General features: G+C 37.0%; 1 protein-coding gene across 4 annotated transcripts in view; it reads right to left on the reverse strand.

The window, feature by feature from the left end:
- Lingo2 (leucine rich repeat and Ig domain containing 2) overlaps positions 1-15431 on the reverse strand; it is a 1171857-nt gene that overhangs the window by 521168 nt on the left and 635258 nt on the right. For all 4 annotated transcript variants that reach the window (XM_028878475.2, XM_028878483.2, XM_028878480.2 and 1 more), the window contains one exon: positions 3672-3757. The gene's annotated coding sequence lies outside the window, so the exon portion shown is untranslated. The remainder of the gene's footprint in view (positions 1-3671; positions 3758-15431) is intronic.

A 15431-nucleotide genomic window follows, 5' to 3' on the forward strand; every position in this document is an offset into this window, starting at 1 on the left:
TCTTTGTGGCAAATGTTAGCCAGTGGGTAAAAAATTGCCCTTGTGTTGACTGATTGGCAGTATGTTGTATAAACTGGACTTGCAGGACCCATAGGAAAATGACCACTGAACTTTGCAAGATGAGATGGTCCTTCAGGTTCCTGCTTTGCAGAAGAGACTGCCAGATATTCTACAGGACACAGGAAAAATGACTGAGGGACTCTACACCTATGCGCTGGAAATGGATGCCCAAACATCGCACAAGAACTCTGGGTGACTGTTCAGGCAGTGAGCTGTCTCTGTCATTCTATATTTTTGGAAGTTGTTTACAATGATCTTCCTATTTGCTTAGGTAATATATTCTTCTGGGGGTTTCTGAGGGAGTTGAAGATTATATAGTTGCAGTTACAGTTTTCTTTGTTAACAGTTTCAGAAAAGCAACCCACTAAGAGGAGATATAAAATATGCAGACTTGAAACACAGCATAAGATAGTTTTCTCTTGGTAATATAATTTAGGATAGAAAAGGATTAGGTACATTTAGGACTAACCAAAATAGGATAGATAATGGAATATTTTCTCTGAATTTGTCAAATGCCAATGGACTAGACATTGTTGATATATTTATTGCTTGCATATATTGTATGTAATTATTATACTTATTGTATACAGTTTTTCTTGTATTAGTTATAATTTTATTTTATTTTGTATTTGTGCTTCAATAAATAAATAAAGCTTTCCTGAAGATAAGAGGAAAAAGCCAGCTATTATATGTAAACACAAAAGTCAGGCAATGGTAGCATACACCTTTAATCCTGTCACTTGGGAGGCAGGGGATCTGTCTGGATCACTGTGAGTTCAAGGCCACACTGGGAACAGAGCCAGGCATAGTGATACATGCCTTAAATTCCAACACTAGTTAACTATGGAGGTCTGGAGGTCTATACAGACAGACAGAAAGTGACAGAGCTGGGCAGGAAGAGAAAGTGATATGTGGGCCCCAGCCCCGACTGTGAGTGGCTGCTGCCTTGCTTGTGGACCTTGACTATAAGTCCTTCCTATTCAGATTCCCTGCTGGTTTCCTTCTCACCTGATGATCACCATCACTGGAGAGCTCACCTGAGGTTCTTTGTTTATTCCTGTATCCTGCATTTGGTGTAAACAACTTAGATGCAAGAATGTAGAACTTGTAGGGAACTTCTGCCCTCCAGGGATCCTCCATTGTGCTATAAGCCTGTATTTGGCATTTGGCATTCAGCTGTGGCAAATGACTCACTGTCTCTTGTCTCTTATTTTCTAATCCGCAGCCCCTTGCTAGGACATGGTGAACGGGTATTGGTAACGTGGGCGTTACCACAACAGTGATGTAACTGGACAGAGAGCAAATCAGATGGCAAAACACCAAGGCATATAGGTGTGGGTAGACAGGAAGTATCTCATTTTTTTGGAAGCTGCTGAGTTGGTGAGGTGAGGTTAGCCTATGGCTGTTGTTATTCCTCTGATTTCTCTCAGGTTTTGACCTCTATATCTGGCTCCAAGTTTTCTATTAAGATCATTTAGAAATTCATCTACATGAACATATGTGCAGTAATACTTTGACATAGTAATAAAATAATTATTAATAAAATAGTACATGTAAATACTTGGATCCATTTCAGAAGCACCGAGAAAGTCTTACACCGAGAAAGCCTTAAAACACACAGAGCAAAGTAAATTCTCCCTGCTGCCTCAATGTGTGTTTCACTTTACACACGAAAGGGTTTCAGTTTCTTTCAGTAGCTTTTGAAATGAACGAGTAACATTTATTCTCATGCCTCTTCAGTGTTGTGGAGAAACTCAGTTCATTTTTATTTCAGAGCAGGCCTTAAAGGATACCCAAGTCTGCAGTGTTTGGAAACTGACAAGGCCTAGCCTTCTGAATACAACCCAACTTTTCTTTAAAGGATAAAAATAATTAAAAAAAGAAAAAGAAAAGAAAAGAAATCAAAACTCCTTGAGCAATCCAACAACATATCTCAAATTTTAGAAGTTGTATATATTTTAGTTTAGACATTTAGGAGTCATTACTATCAACTCCAATGGCCTTTCTCTTCCTGTCTATTGGTTGAAATATCTCTTTCCAGGAATGCTATCCTTGTCACTCTCCTTACACCAGCTTCATTTTTAACAATTTGGAATTCAATCTTCTTCCTCCACAGATCAAAAGGTAAGATTCTTGTCATGTATTAAGGTTTGTCTAGAAAAACAGGGGCAGACAAGAGCTAGGATCTCATGGTTAGGACTCAGTGTTAGACTTCCTGGTGTTCCTTTGTCTGTGGTGATCCCATTCTCTATGGCTTACAGCCTGGTGTCTGCTATTTACTGAGGACATCAGAAGGAATGTTGATTTTGAGAGAAAGCATTAGAAATATTACTAAAAATGCAATGTATTTGTGGGATAACAGCGATGAGAATTAAAAGTGGATGTTTGTACCTCCTGCTTTCAAATCTTCTCACATCTCTTGCAAATACTCTTCAGTAATCTTACAAAAACACTCAGTCTGCAATGGATAAAAAATATCCTGACCCTGAACTACAGAAAGTCTGAGAAGCTCAGAGAAATAAGATATCTGGCGAGCCAGCTAACCCCTCGGGACTGCAGCTTCCCTATCTCTTAAAGTGGAAAGAATGAATCCCACCCTGTTTTCTTATCACCCTGTGAATTCTAGATGCATTTACATATTTATAAGCCATTTGTAAGTTATAGGAGTGCATATAAACACACAAGCATCATATTCTAAGTAATTATCCTCTGGAAAGTAGCATGGTATCTCAGCTATAAGAAACTTAGTGTATCTTAACTACTCCAAAGTGTTGGCTTTATAAATCAATGTAAGAGCAGAAACTGCCACCAAGAAGAAATAGATCAGAAACCTCCCAGGAAATACAGGGATTCCAAGGCAATTCACTGACATGTTGTCAGTGCAGTTTCTCTGCCTGCTAATGCAAGGGTCATTACACCTACCACGCTTCAGTTTATAGTGTCAGGTAAACAAAGCAAGGTAGTAAAGTATCTTGGGTGTATTGCCTGGCATGTGGAAAATACTCAGTGTAAGCTAAACTGCAGTCTTTAAATTCTTTTCACATGTAGAGGAAACTACTACAATGTTGATATGCAGTTTCTTGTTTAACGCTTAAGAAATCTAAGCAGGCAAGCATAGCCCCTTCTATAAAATGAACAAACTAAATTTCAATAAATACAAACATTTTCCCACAATTGCATCACTACTTTAAATCCCTGTCAATTTATAAGTTTTGTTCTCCCCACATAAAACTTAGTCTTTTTCCCCCAGGGAAGACAGAACTTTATTTATCAAGGAGCAAGAAGCAAACTACCACACGAGCTTATTCATACGCAGAATTTATAAAGACTGAACTAACAGAACTAGAATGTAGAAGAGGTTAGTAAAGGCTGAGGAAATTAGGAGGAGGAATTTTGGTGGAGAAACTGATCAAAGGAAACACAATTTCAGTGAGATAAAATGTCTTCCAATCCTAAGAATAAAATTCACAGGCAAAATTTGAGAAGCATTGTCATCTTTAACATCAATATAGTAGGGGACCTTTTGCATTAAAAACAAGCAAACAAAAACAGCACCCACAGAAGTCATGACATGTAGAAAAGGAAGCATAGAGTCGCATTTGTCCACTTACCAATTTGAAGTGGGCTCCTCATGCTGGTGGTGGCCACCTGTGCTCTTTATCTGAGAAGCTTTTTTAAAAATAATTCTCTTACTATGCTGCAAAGAAAAAAATGGAAGAAAAAAGAAAATGAAATGATACTTCAGCCTTTGGAGTTCCCATACCTTTGACTGGTTTCATAAACTTTTAAAACAATACTAGAGATTAGCCTATTTCATGGGGTTGGTATTTTCCATTTTAAAGGCAATGCATTGCCATATTTATCCAGAACATGGACTTATACTTATCTCTATCACCAAGGTATATCTTAATTTTTTTATTACTTTGAGGAATAAGGCAAGAACACCAGAAATGCAAGACCAACCTGAGCTACCATGTATGCCCATCTTTTTTTTCCTTTTAAATCAAATATGTTTTGTGGAAACAGGGTCAAACTATTTAGTCCTGGTTTTTCTAGAAGATATATAGAACATGTTAGTTTCAAACTCAGAATTCAGCCTGCCTCTCCCTCCCCTAGTGCTGAGATTAAAGGCATGCCAAAGGTCTCGAAATGTGTTATATCCACCATCGCCATTTTTTTCCCTATGTATACTGCTGCATCATTCCAAAGTACATGATAACTAGTGAACCATTCTATTCACATGTGCTTATACAATTAGAATTGGGGGAACATTTAAGTGTTACTTCATATGCAGGATTTCAATTATCACACTGAATTACTATTGTCTACTTTAACAGGTTTTGCAATGTTATAATTTAATGTGAGGTTAATTAGTATCTACAAACATTTTCTACTATCACTATTGAATGTTAAAATTGATTTTACTTGTATTCAATACCTAATCAAGAAATTTTAACAACACAGGAAAGATACAGTCTAACCAATATGCTAGTATGATTCATCTTGTTTTCACTACTCCAGAGACCCACCCTACCATTTCATATGTTTCCCTGCAAATTCAAATGTTATCTGGAGCTATCCTTTTGAAAGAAAACATCCAGGTGGCCTATACCACAGCACCTTAGCTTTGGTTATGTCTGGAAATCTATTGTCCTGAAAAGTTTATTCTTTCCAAGAGCACATGCGAAAACATTTAGAGAATTCATGATGCAAGTGTAGGAATAAAAACAAAACCCGAGAAAACTTTAGAACAAATGGAAAATATAAACTATATATAGACATGTATGTGCATGTTCCAAATATGAAATATGAAAGGGGACCCCTAACTATGAGGAAGAGTTTGAGATAACATCTTACAGAAGGAACTCACCTGCTTCCAACTCCTTAGAGTCCAGTTTCTTTTCTACCTAGCCCTTTCTCAAATGTTTCCATGCTTCCTATCCATTTAAAAAAAAAAAAAAAACTTAACTTCATTTATTTCTTCTAGTATCCAACTTCCTACTTCAGGCTTTGATGACCTTCAGTAATGTACCATTTGATAGACAGCAGCTGGATTTTCCTGAAAGAAGGACATTGCTGAGTCTATTTTTGACTCACTGAAGCTCCTGCCTCTACACCTGGCTGTAGTTTCCTAAGCAATTCACCTTCATCAACAACAACACTGGCTCTTTTTCATACATGAGTCCCTCCACCAATATGATCAGATTAGATCTTTAAATCAGAGTTAGAATCTTGCTAGCCTATTCTTATTGTTACAGGTTGTGAAATAAAAGAAGTAGGGAACTGAGCTCTGGTTTCTAATGAAACTTAAGCTTGATGTATCCAACTATCTTTGATCCACCTTTTTCTTGTCATTTATTATGGATTTTATGAGAATTAAGACTGTTTTTCCTCATAGGTCTTATCATCATTTGTTGGGAGCTCCACAACCAAGGAGAATCTTGCTAGTATTCCTATCCCCACAGAAATGGACTGTCTGGAGATAAAGTGCTTTTTTGTGTACTGCAGACACTTTGAAAATAGCTTGTATCAAACTAAATGAGTTCCTGTATAAATAAAGAGCCTGAGACATTGCAGACGGCACTCAGGAAGATATTGGTGTGACAGCTAGAAAGATGCAGTGTGACCCTCTGCAATTGATGCTTTGTATCGAGTGTAAAGTCTAATAAAATGAGCTCCATCATGGAACAAGTGTGCTCAATGAAATCTGTATTAAGCCTAAATATGAGCTCTGACTGGTGCCTTAGTAAAAGGAGGAAAAAGATAAAAAAGAACAAACTACAACTTGAGTCAGATTCATGACACAAAAAAACCTAGGTGTCATATGTATTTTCTATTCTAATCAAAGTGAGAAGAGAAAGAATATTTATATTATATATGTTGCCTTGCTGTGACACTATTTCAAATACACCAAAACATAGCTTTATTTATTTCAAAACCTCTGGCATAAGTTACACGTTGATTCATTTTCAGCACTTTCATAGATGTAGCTCATTAAATTATGCTTGTATTATATAAGCTGCCCTGAGTACACACTGTTAACCTAAAAAGATTGTAGGGTAAGAGGTTATTTTAAATACATTCTATTCCTTCCACATAGATCAATGCAGACAAGCTTCCTAGAGAACTTTTTCTGCAGCTGTAGGAAAAACTTCAGAGTCTGGTAAGGGAGATATGGAGGAAGCAAAGCCACTTCAAGACAATAAACTCAGTTCTGTCTATGGCCTGAGCACTTAACCAGTTGCCTTGGCATAAGCAGTGGATTCTAGTACCCTGATCTTTCCTGGAACACTCCTCACTTGAGTGTGCTGAGGGAAGATTGCTTATTGAAGTTTGATTGCCATCTGTTGGGGAATTGTTTAGTGACAGATAATCACAGAGCCTTCAAAGTCATACATGATGTAGGTCATCCCTTCTATTCCCTACTCTCTATGAGGATGTTGGTATTGACAAGATGGTATACACCCAAACTCTCTTGGCACCAGCTGAGCTGAATGAACAGCTTTGACTGTTGGACAAATTGTCACACCTTGGTCCAAGAATTGTTTTTTTATAACTACTCAATATATAGATTGCAGTTTTCCAGTTCACTGAAAGAAGCTGTCATGGCCACACTAGGATACACAGCATCTTTCAACCTCAGCAGCAGCAACATCCTGAACACACAATGATAGCCATGTTCCTTACATGATGAGTTGGTAGAAATTTCACTATTCTGGAGATCTACAGCCAAGCACCAGGTTGAGTTCCAGGAGTCCAGTCGAAGAGAGGGAAGCGGGATTCTATGAGCTAGAGGCATTAAGATCATTATGGGGAAATCTACAGAGACAACCGAACCAAGCTAGTGGGAACTCATGAACTTTAGACCAACAGCTGTGGAGCCTGCATGGGACTGGATTAGTTCCTCTGCATAAGCGAGATAGCTGTATAACTTGAATCTGTTTAAGGAGCCTCTGGCAGTAGGATCAGGACCTATCCCTGGTGCAAGAGCTGGCTTTTTGGAGTCCATTACCTATGGTGGAATATCTAGCACAGCCTTGATGTAGGGGGAGGGGCTTGGACCTGCCTCAACTGAGTGGAGTGGGCTCTGCTGACTCCCCATGGGAGGCCTTACCTTTTTGGAAGAGGGAAAGGGGGGTGAGTTGGGGGAAAAGCTGGTAGGGAGCAGGAGGAGGGATGAGAGGGAGATCTGTGGTTGGTGTATAAAATGAATAAAAAATTTCTTAATAAAGAAAATAATTTAAAAAACAAAAAAGAGAATTATCTACAATAAAAAATAAATTTCACTATTCTGGTTACCTTCTTCTGGATAGACTTCAAATTATCAATGTGTCCCTTGAAAATATGCATAAGACAACATTTCTAAAACTCCAGCACAAACAGAGCAGTATAGATGAATGAAAAATTGTTCTGGTTTGTGAAGAATAATGAGACCTAAAGTTAAAATGATTTCAACTTCACAAAAATAGGCAGAGCAAACTAAGTGAAAAATCTATTAACATTTTAGTGGATGAGAAATTTAAGTTTCAGCTTGGTGGTGGTAAGGTGTGTGTGTGTGTGTGTGTGTGTGTGTGTGTGTGTGTGTGCGCACACACACACATACATCTTTACCCTAGTGACTAGGTTTTTATTCATTCATTTTTTTATTTTAACAAAATAAATTATAATAAGACAAAACCTAAAATTTTACAAATAGACACATATCTATAGGATCCCCAAGGTGAAGTGTTCTAGGGCAGTAAAGGAGATTTTGTGTGGTACAAAATTTAAATCACCACCTCTGTAGGGAATTCTAGAATTAAGGTTTTTAGCACTGTCATTAATTGGTTGTTTATTGACTTAGTTAGGAAGCCATTTCCTCAGTGAAAAATAAAGAAACAATATGCACATTATATAGTCATGAGAATCAACTCAGATGCTAATGGAAATTTAGAATCAAGCGAGGAACCTATGGCAATAGCTTTTCTCACTTTTGTTAGTGTTTTGTTAGTATTCCTACTACTAGTTGCCCCAAATATAAACCTAAACATCTTTCAGTAAAAGGAATAGAAGAATTCATAGATTTAGCCAAACCACCAAAATTAAACTAAGAAGTCAACAAGCTAAACAGACCTATTACAAATAAGGAGAATGAAATCATAATAGAAGGCCTTCCAGGAAAAAAAAAATGTCCAGGGACAGATTTATTCATAGCAGAATTCTACTAGACTCTCAAGGAAGATCTATGGCCAATCTTTCTTAAACTCTTTAAAAGAAGAAGGAAGGAAGAGAGGGAGCACTCCCAAACTCCTTCTATGAAACCAGTATCATTCTAATAGCAAAACCAGGTGAAGACACAACAAAGGGAAAAGATTATGTAACAACCCCCCCAGCACCAGGCATGAGAAACCCTCCTTTCAGCTGTTGGTCAAGGTTTTCCAGGAAACTCCTAAAACGTACAGCCTACTTCAATTGCCCTCTTCCCTCTGAAGATAAAAGGTAAGTCTGCTAAAGACACCATGCACTTCAGAAACAGGGCTTAGAGGCAGGAGCATGCACATGACTTGGAAATGACCTGAAATGCCTCCACCCTGAGAAGATGCTTTTATGGTACCAGAAGACACCATGCAAGATTCCAAAGGAGGGAAGTGACCAAGGTACCCACGCAATTTTGACACTTTAGAAATGTCAACAACCAGCATAGTACAATTATCATAAGGGTGCAATAATGGTATGCATAGCCTGGCAGTAACCAACAGCTCTCTAACTGGACTTAATATTTACTCAACAAAGGAGAAAACATCCCTGGTACTGGAAACCTAGTCAACTACCCAGGTTTAGTGAAATCATGATTGTTGAGGAGAATCTACAACCACAACTTTACTAAACCAGAATAATCCCTGACTACATTCTAAATATTTGTCCTTATACTCACAGATAAATATAATTCTTACCCCTCATAAAGTAAATTTCTCTTTACTGAAAACGGAAAACATTCACAGAAAACCACAATGAATCAAAATTCAGAGTAACAGAGCCCAGTCTCTATGGCCATACGTACAAAACAACTCCTGTACCCAAGACTTGGGGAACATTATAGAAAGAGTTAAAAGACTGTAGGAGCCAGAGGGTTAGGGAGTTTGCTATGAAACTGTGTCTCCTCATAATGTTGAAAGCTATGTCCATAAAGTCTCACCAATAACATTGCCTAACTATGAGTTGAATGAAGGCAGTAACGATAGATATGTCAAAGTGGATTGGGGAAAGCCCACAAGGGCTAAACCCTGCACAAAGAACTAGAGGCAACTAAGCAATGCCCAGACTTGGGAAAATAATCTGCTTCTAGGAAGAGCATGCTGATTGGTTATCCAATATTGAATGGATAGCCCTGAAAACATATATATATCCAATTCACATCATACAGACCAAGGAGGTTATATTTCAGAATATATATGTATATACACGTATGTTTGTAACAACAATCAGCAAAAAAGAGGCCATCTATTTGAAAGAGAGCAAGTAGAAATATATGGAAGATGTGGAGGGGTGAAAGAGACAGGAGACATTTTGCCATATATAGTTGTGATTTAACAAAATAGAAATTAATAGTCTCATAAATATTAAATTATCTGCTGCCTAATTGTGTGCTTATATTGTTGCTTACTGGTTACATGCGAATAAACACAAGTGCATTTTAAAAATAAAATTTCACAGTCTCTATTATAAGAGATTCTGAGTGAATAAAAGGTGAATTTATAATGTTCATTTTAAAACTTCTCCAGGTGAAATTGATAGATAGTTAGGAACTCTGCGACCTGGAGAAAGATGTTTACCCAGAACAATATATCCAGCATGTGACAATACTATAACTAGAAGCCACTTTGCCAGTATTGATTTATAATAAATTCCTTAAAGTTAGCATGTTATGACTTCAGTCTTTTTATGTGTAAGGCAGTATATTCATAAATATTCATATGTTTAGTGAATAGATCCAGCAAATGTTCACCATAAAATGTATATATTAAGATGAATGTTTTAATGGTATTGCCAAAGGCACAGAGGAATAGTAAACTCAGATCTCACTGGATTGCATATGTTGGTTGAGTCTTTCTGTAGGATAATGTTTCTGAATATAACAGAACTGCCAGGTTATTGCCCATAACCTGTAATTTCAACTCCAATAATTTCAGCTCTAGAAAACTACTTCACATTTATATCCATCATGAGTATGTAATAATGAATATAAAAATATTTATTTTAAGATTTTTTTTTTACTTAAAACATCTGGACAATTCAGTGGAAAATGTCTCATGCACATTATTGCATGAACATTTGATGTTTTTGTAAATTACATCCTTAAAATAATTCCAAATCAGATTTCACAATTTCAGTTTCATTTTTCTCTGTTATGATTCCCAACAAAAACAGAAGTGGACAGGAATCTTCTGTAAAAGCTGACTTCCATTGTGTGCCATGTATCTTCTATGGGCCAGTTATATTAAGGAATAACACAATGATATCTGATCATTCTGTATGAAATATCCAGTCCTCAGTTCTTTGTTGTACAGGAAAACTCACTGTGCCAAACAAAAGATTGACAGCACTGTTTTAACTCACATGATGGATATCTGAGAGCTGAATGCTATCCTGGGACACAGTTTTATAAAGAACCAAAAACTATTGCAACATATGATATTATATAAATTCCTGCCAACATCTTCATGACGGCAATGCAGTTGATAATATGGAGCTGCATAACAAAGCTTCAGGTTATGCTGAACCCCACACATAAACATATTGAATTGAACTTTGCCGTTTACTTTAAAAGTACGCTTTGAAAAATCACTTTTTGGGATACCCTTCAAGCTTCTAACTTTTGAAATACTGATAGCTGTTGATTATTCTTCTGTACCGAAGATGTTTGAAATGGGCTCAACTAAAGAGAGTCCCGCACTGTCATAGGTCTGGTAATTCTAAACAGATAAAATGATAGACCTGTACAGCATGGTCAGAACTGTTGTCTATCTGTTATACAAGGGAGAAGCCAGTGAAATCTCAACTATAAAAAACAAACAAGCAAACAAAAAACAAAGTTTTTTAAAGAGAAAAGTATTGACTACTGGACTTTTTAAATTATGGAAAAATTACCTTTAATATAACTGTAGCTTGCACAGTCCATAGAATTATATAAATATTCACTTAGTGTATTTATCTAGCTAAAGATAAGCAAAAACCCAAAGAACTCTGATAAACAGGGACTTACTTCAAAATCTTTGAGTGACTGACATATTAAAAAATATCATGAAAGACACAAATATCTCCTATTCCAATCCATAGTCATTTGCTTGAGATTGTTGTCCTTTTGTTGTGACTAGCATATGTTTATCATACACGTTTCATTGACATTTCATGCCCATACATGCATCTTTTCATATTTGTCCTCATTACACTGTTCTTTTTCTGTTGCTCACACTCATCCCCTTCTGCTTTCTACCTAGCCCTCCTCGATTTTTACATCTTTCTTCCAAATTTACTCTCTATTATTTTTAACAATGTGTATGTGGGTAGGAGGGTATGTGCACACAGGTGCAGGTGGTCCATGGAGGCAAGGTTATCAGTTTCCTTAGAGCTAGAGTTAAAAGCATTTGTGAGCTTTCTGATGTGGGGACTGGGGACTGAATTGTGTTCTTTTGGAAAAGTCATTAACCATTCAGCCATTTCTCCAACTTTTCCATATCCCTTTTGTTTTCTTTTTTTCCCCTTTGCTTTCTTCCTCTACCTCCTCCCCAGAAACCCTCCACCCCTGACTGAGTTGCATTAGGGTTGCTTACTGGATCCTGACTGAGATTATTTGTAGGAGCATGAGTGTCTTACCAGTGGTTCATCACAAAAGAAAAGTAGCTCCCTCTCCCTCAAGTGCCCATTCAGAGTCTATTAGATACTTAAGGAGGAATAGGGGTCTAATGATCTCTTCTTCCATTAGATAGGTCCATACATCCATGTGTGGAGGCTCATAATATCCCCTCAACTCCATAAAAGGGTACTGATAGAGCTATTGTTGAGTAGATACTGTGTATGTACTCTCCACTACGGTGGGATTAAGAATGCAAAGGAATGTTCCCAAGACAGCTTTCTCTATCTCACTCCACAACAGGCTGTCACGCGTTGTTTATACTATCATCTGTGATATACCTTGAGCCTTGGAAGAACTGATATAGAAATCCAATCAGTGTTTGAGCATTCAACAATATCACTCCTTAGGCTGCTACAAAAAGGAGCATCTTTGCCGATGGTGATAGTAACACTAATTTGTGAATATAAACACCATTATTTGGGCAGTAACTTGATAAGCTGAGCATATCCTGTACAATTAGCCAACTATATCAATAACTTTCCTGCTAGGACCTATAACTTCCCTAAGCCATGAGCTTTTGCTCAGGGTTAGAGTACTAGACAGACTCCCTTCTGTGAAGCAGATCTCAAATCTGCTCAGAAAGATTTGTTGCTCGCACATCAGTGGCCATGTCTTGCCTGGTGGGTTGGTAAAATAGTATTCAGTGTCCAGAGTTGAGTAACAGTGTTGATGACAATCTTCCCACAGTAACTGGCACAGCACCTCCATGCACTAAGAGTTAGTCAGTGGGGAAAAAATTTCTCTCCCGGTCCCAGCTTGATTTCTCTATGTCTGCAAGGTAGCCCACTCTGAGTATCTGAGTATTCTTTAATAACCTATGGCTTGTGGAAACAGCTTCATCCAACCACATAGGATATTTCTGTTTAAACATTTCTTTCAAATTCATATATATTTTCACTAGTCCTTTCTGTACTCCCTCCCTCTTCCTCCTTGCACTTCAGTCCAATTAATACTGCCTCCCCCAGTTCCATCCCTTCCACTTTTTTTTTTGAGGTCCCATTTATTTATTTATTTATTTATTTTACACTTTTCAGCAAAATTTATTTTACATTTCTTTTTTTTGTGATATATATTTTTTATTTTATAATATCATTCAGTTCTACATATCAGCCATGGGTTCCCCTGTTCTCCCCCCTCCCACGCACTCCCCTTACCCCCAGCCCACCCTCCATTCCCACCTCCTCCAGCCCTTCCACGTTTATTTACATATTTTCCTTTATCCATCATCTCTCTTAACACCTATTTTCTTCCCTCTCAAGGCCCATTTCCAGTTTCCTGGCCTCTATACACATACATATATTCCCACTTAAATGCGCACATACAAAAAAAAATGGTAGCTATGATCTACATGTGAAAGAGAATAAATATTTGATGTTTCCCTTTCTCCTTTTTTTCTTTTTTAAAGATAGGTTCTCACTATACAGCCTTGGGTTGGCTTAGAGTTCATTATGTAAACCAGACTGGCCTTAAACTCACAGATTTGCCTTTACCTCCTGAGTGCTGAGACTAAAGGCATTGTGCCACCATGGGACTTTCTTTATGGTCTTGTATTACATCATTTAATATAATGTTTCCCAGCTCATTAATGTCCATCAAATTTCATAATTTCCCTTTTTACAGATTAATAAATGGCATTGTATATATTTAACATGTTATCATTATCCATTCAACAGGTGATGGACATCTACCCTGATTCCATTTCTTAGCTAATATTAAGAGCACAACAATACATGGATGAGCAAATACCTCTGTAGATGGATATAGAATCCTTTAGGTATATGCCCAGGACTCATACACCCAGATCATATGGTAGACCAACTTTTAGTTTTTTTTGAGAAAACTTCTTATTGATTTCTATAGTGGTTAGACTAGTTTACACTTCTAACAATGTGCTTAAGGGGCTCTGTGGAATGGTACCACCCACACTTACAGGAAGATGCCAACTTAGACTAACAATCTAGAAACCCACTTAGAGACATATTCAGAGATGTGTCTCCAATTAACTCTAGATTCTATTCCAGTTGGCAACCAATATAAACCATTAGTTTTATTATTGCCTTTTTTTTCAGCCCCACAATCAAGTCAGTGACTGGATACCAGGTCATGACCCACAGTTCATGAAGCTATGGTACAAGACTGGAAAGAAGACTCAGCAATTAAAGACTATGCTCACAACCAAAATACTAAAAAACAAAAGTGGTACAGAGGACAAATGAAGATGAATATTTTGGGCATCTGGTGATGATGTCAACCATGTGAAAAATAGGCTAGTGGTTTACTAGAAACTTTTTAGTACCAAACATGTAGTACCAAAGCCTATCCATCTTTGTAAGAGCTTCCTAGGTATTTCGGAGTAAAGTTATAATAATAGCAATATTTTGTTATGTAATTGCCTATCACTTAACTAGGAAATGTGGATCCAAACCTGTTCAAGTCTTAGAATTGTGAGTTCATCACAATTATGTTTATTTTGGTGTTATATTTATTATAAATATTAATAGATTGTGTGTATGTGTGTGTGTGTGTGTGTGTGTGTGTGTGTGTATTAGGCTGATGTTGGAAGCTTAGACCAAAGAAATTTTCTCAGAATATACTCCAAAAATTAAGGAGGAGAGGAGGGGAGAAAGGAACGAAAGAATGAAGAAATAAAGGGGCAAATGAAGAAAGGAAGGAAAGACAGACAATAGAACAGCTTTGATACAAGAAAGACAGACTTCAATGTTCCAAACTCCATCTAATATAATCTTTAGTATCACAGAAATGATAAAGGAGATGGTTTTCAAAAAAATCCAAAATCAGAACAATAAGATGACAGCAAATATAAAGACTGCTTAGTACAGAGAAGAAAGAATAAGAAATTGAAAATGTGGCCATGTTTCAGAAACCAAATTATACAGAGCTATAAGAAAGAAAAAAAAACAGGCTGAATTCAAAGGAATGAAAATTGGATTAGCTTGAGATATTTTAGCAGTTGCCAGGGAAGACTGAAGATAAAAGTGTAATGTCTTCAAAAACTCTGAACCCAGAAAATAAATGTACAAAAGTATTTTATGACATTTTACCTGGGAACTGACTGTTCTTTCTGAAAAGAAAATTGTTAAAAAATAAAGTCTAGCAAAATGAAAAATAATATAGATAAATATACAAAATCCATGAAACACTGTTAAGCACATTTGTTACCGTTATGCTTTATATGGAAATATATATGAAACATCATATACAAATTATTAGTAGTAAGAAACAATGTATCTTAATTGAGAATTTAATAAGGCCTGTGGAAGATAAAGCATGCTGTTTTGCTTTTCTTGGACATAGGGACTGATTCTAAATAATTGCAAGTGTTGGTAGAACCACAGAGCCTGCATGGGGTTGTGCTAGGTCTTTTGCATATATGTTATGGTTGTGTAGCTTAATGATCTTGTGGAGCTCCTAACAGTGGGAGTTGGGGGTGTGTCTGACTCTTTTGCCTGCTCTTAGG

The sequence above is a fragment of the Peromyscus leucopus genome, chromosome 2, assembly GCF_004664715.2.
Source record: "Peromyscus leucopus breed LL Stock chromosome 2, UCI_PerLeu_2.1, whole genome shotgun sequence".
NCBI classification, from domain to species: domain Eukaryota; kingdom Metazoa; phylum Chordata; class Mammalia; order Rodentia; family Cricetidae; genus Peromyscus; species Peromyscus leucopus.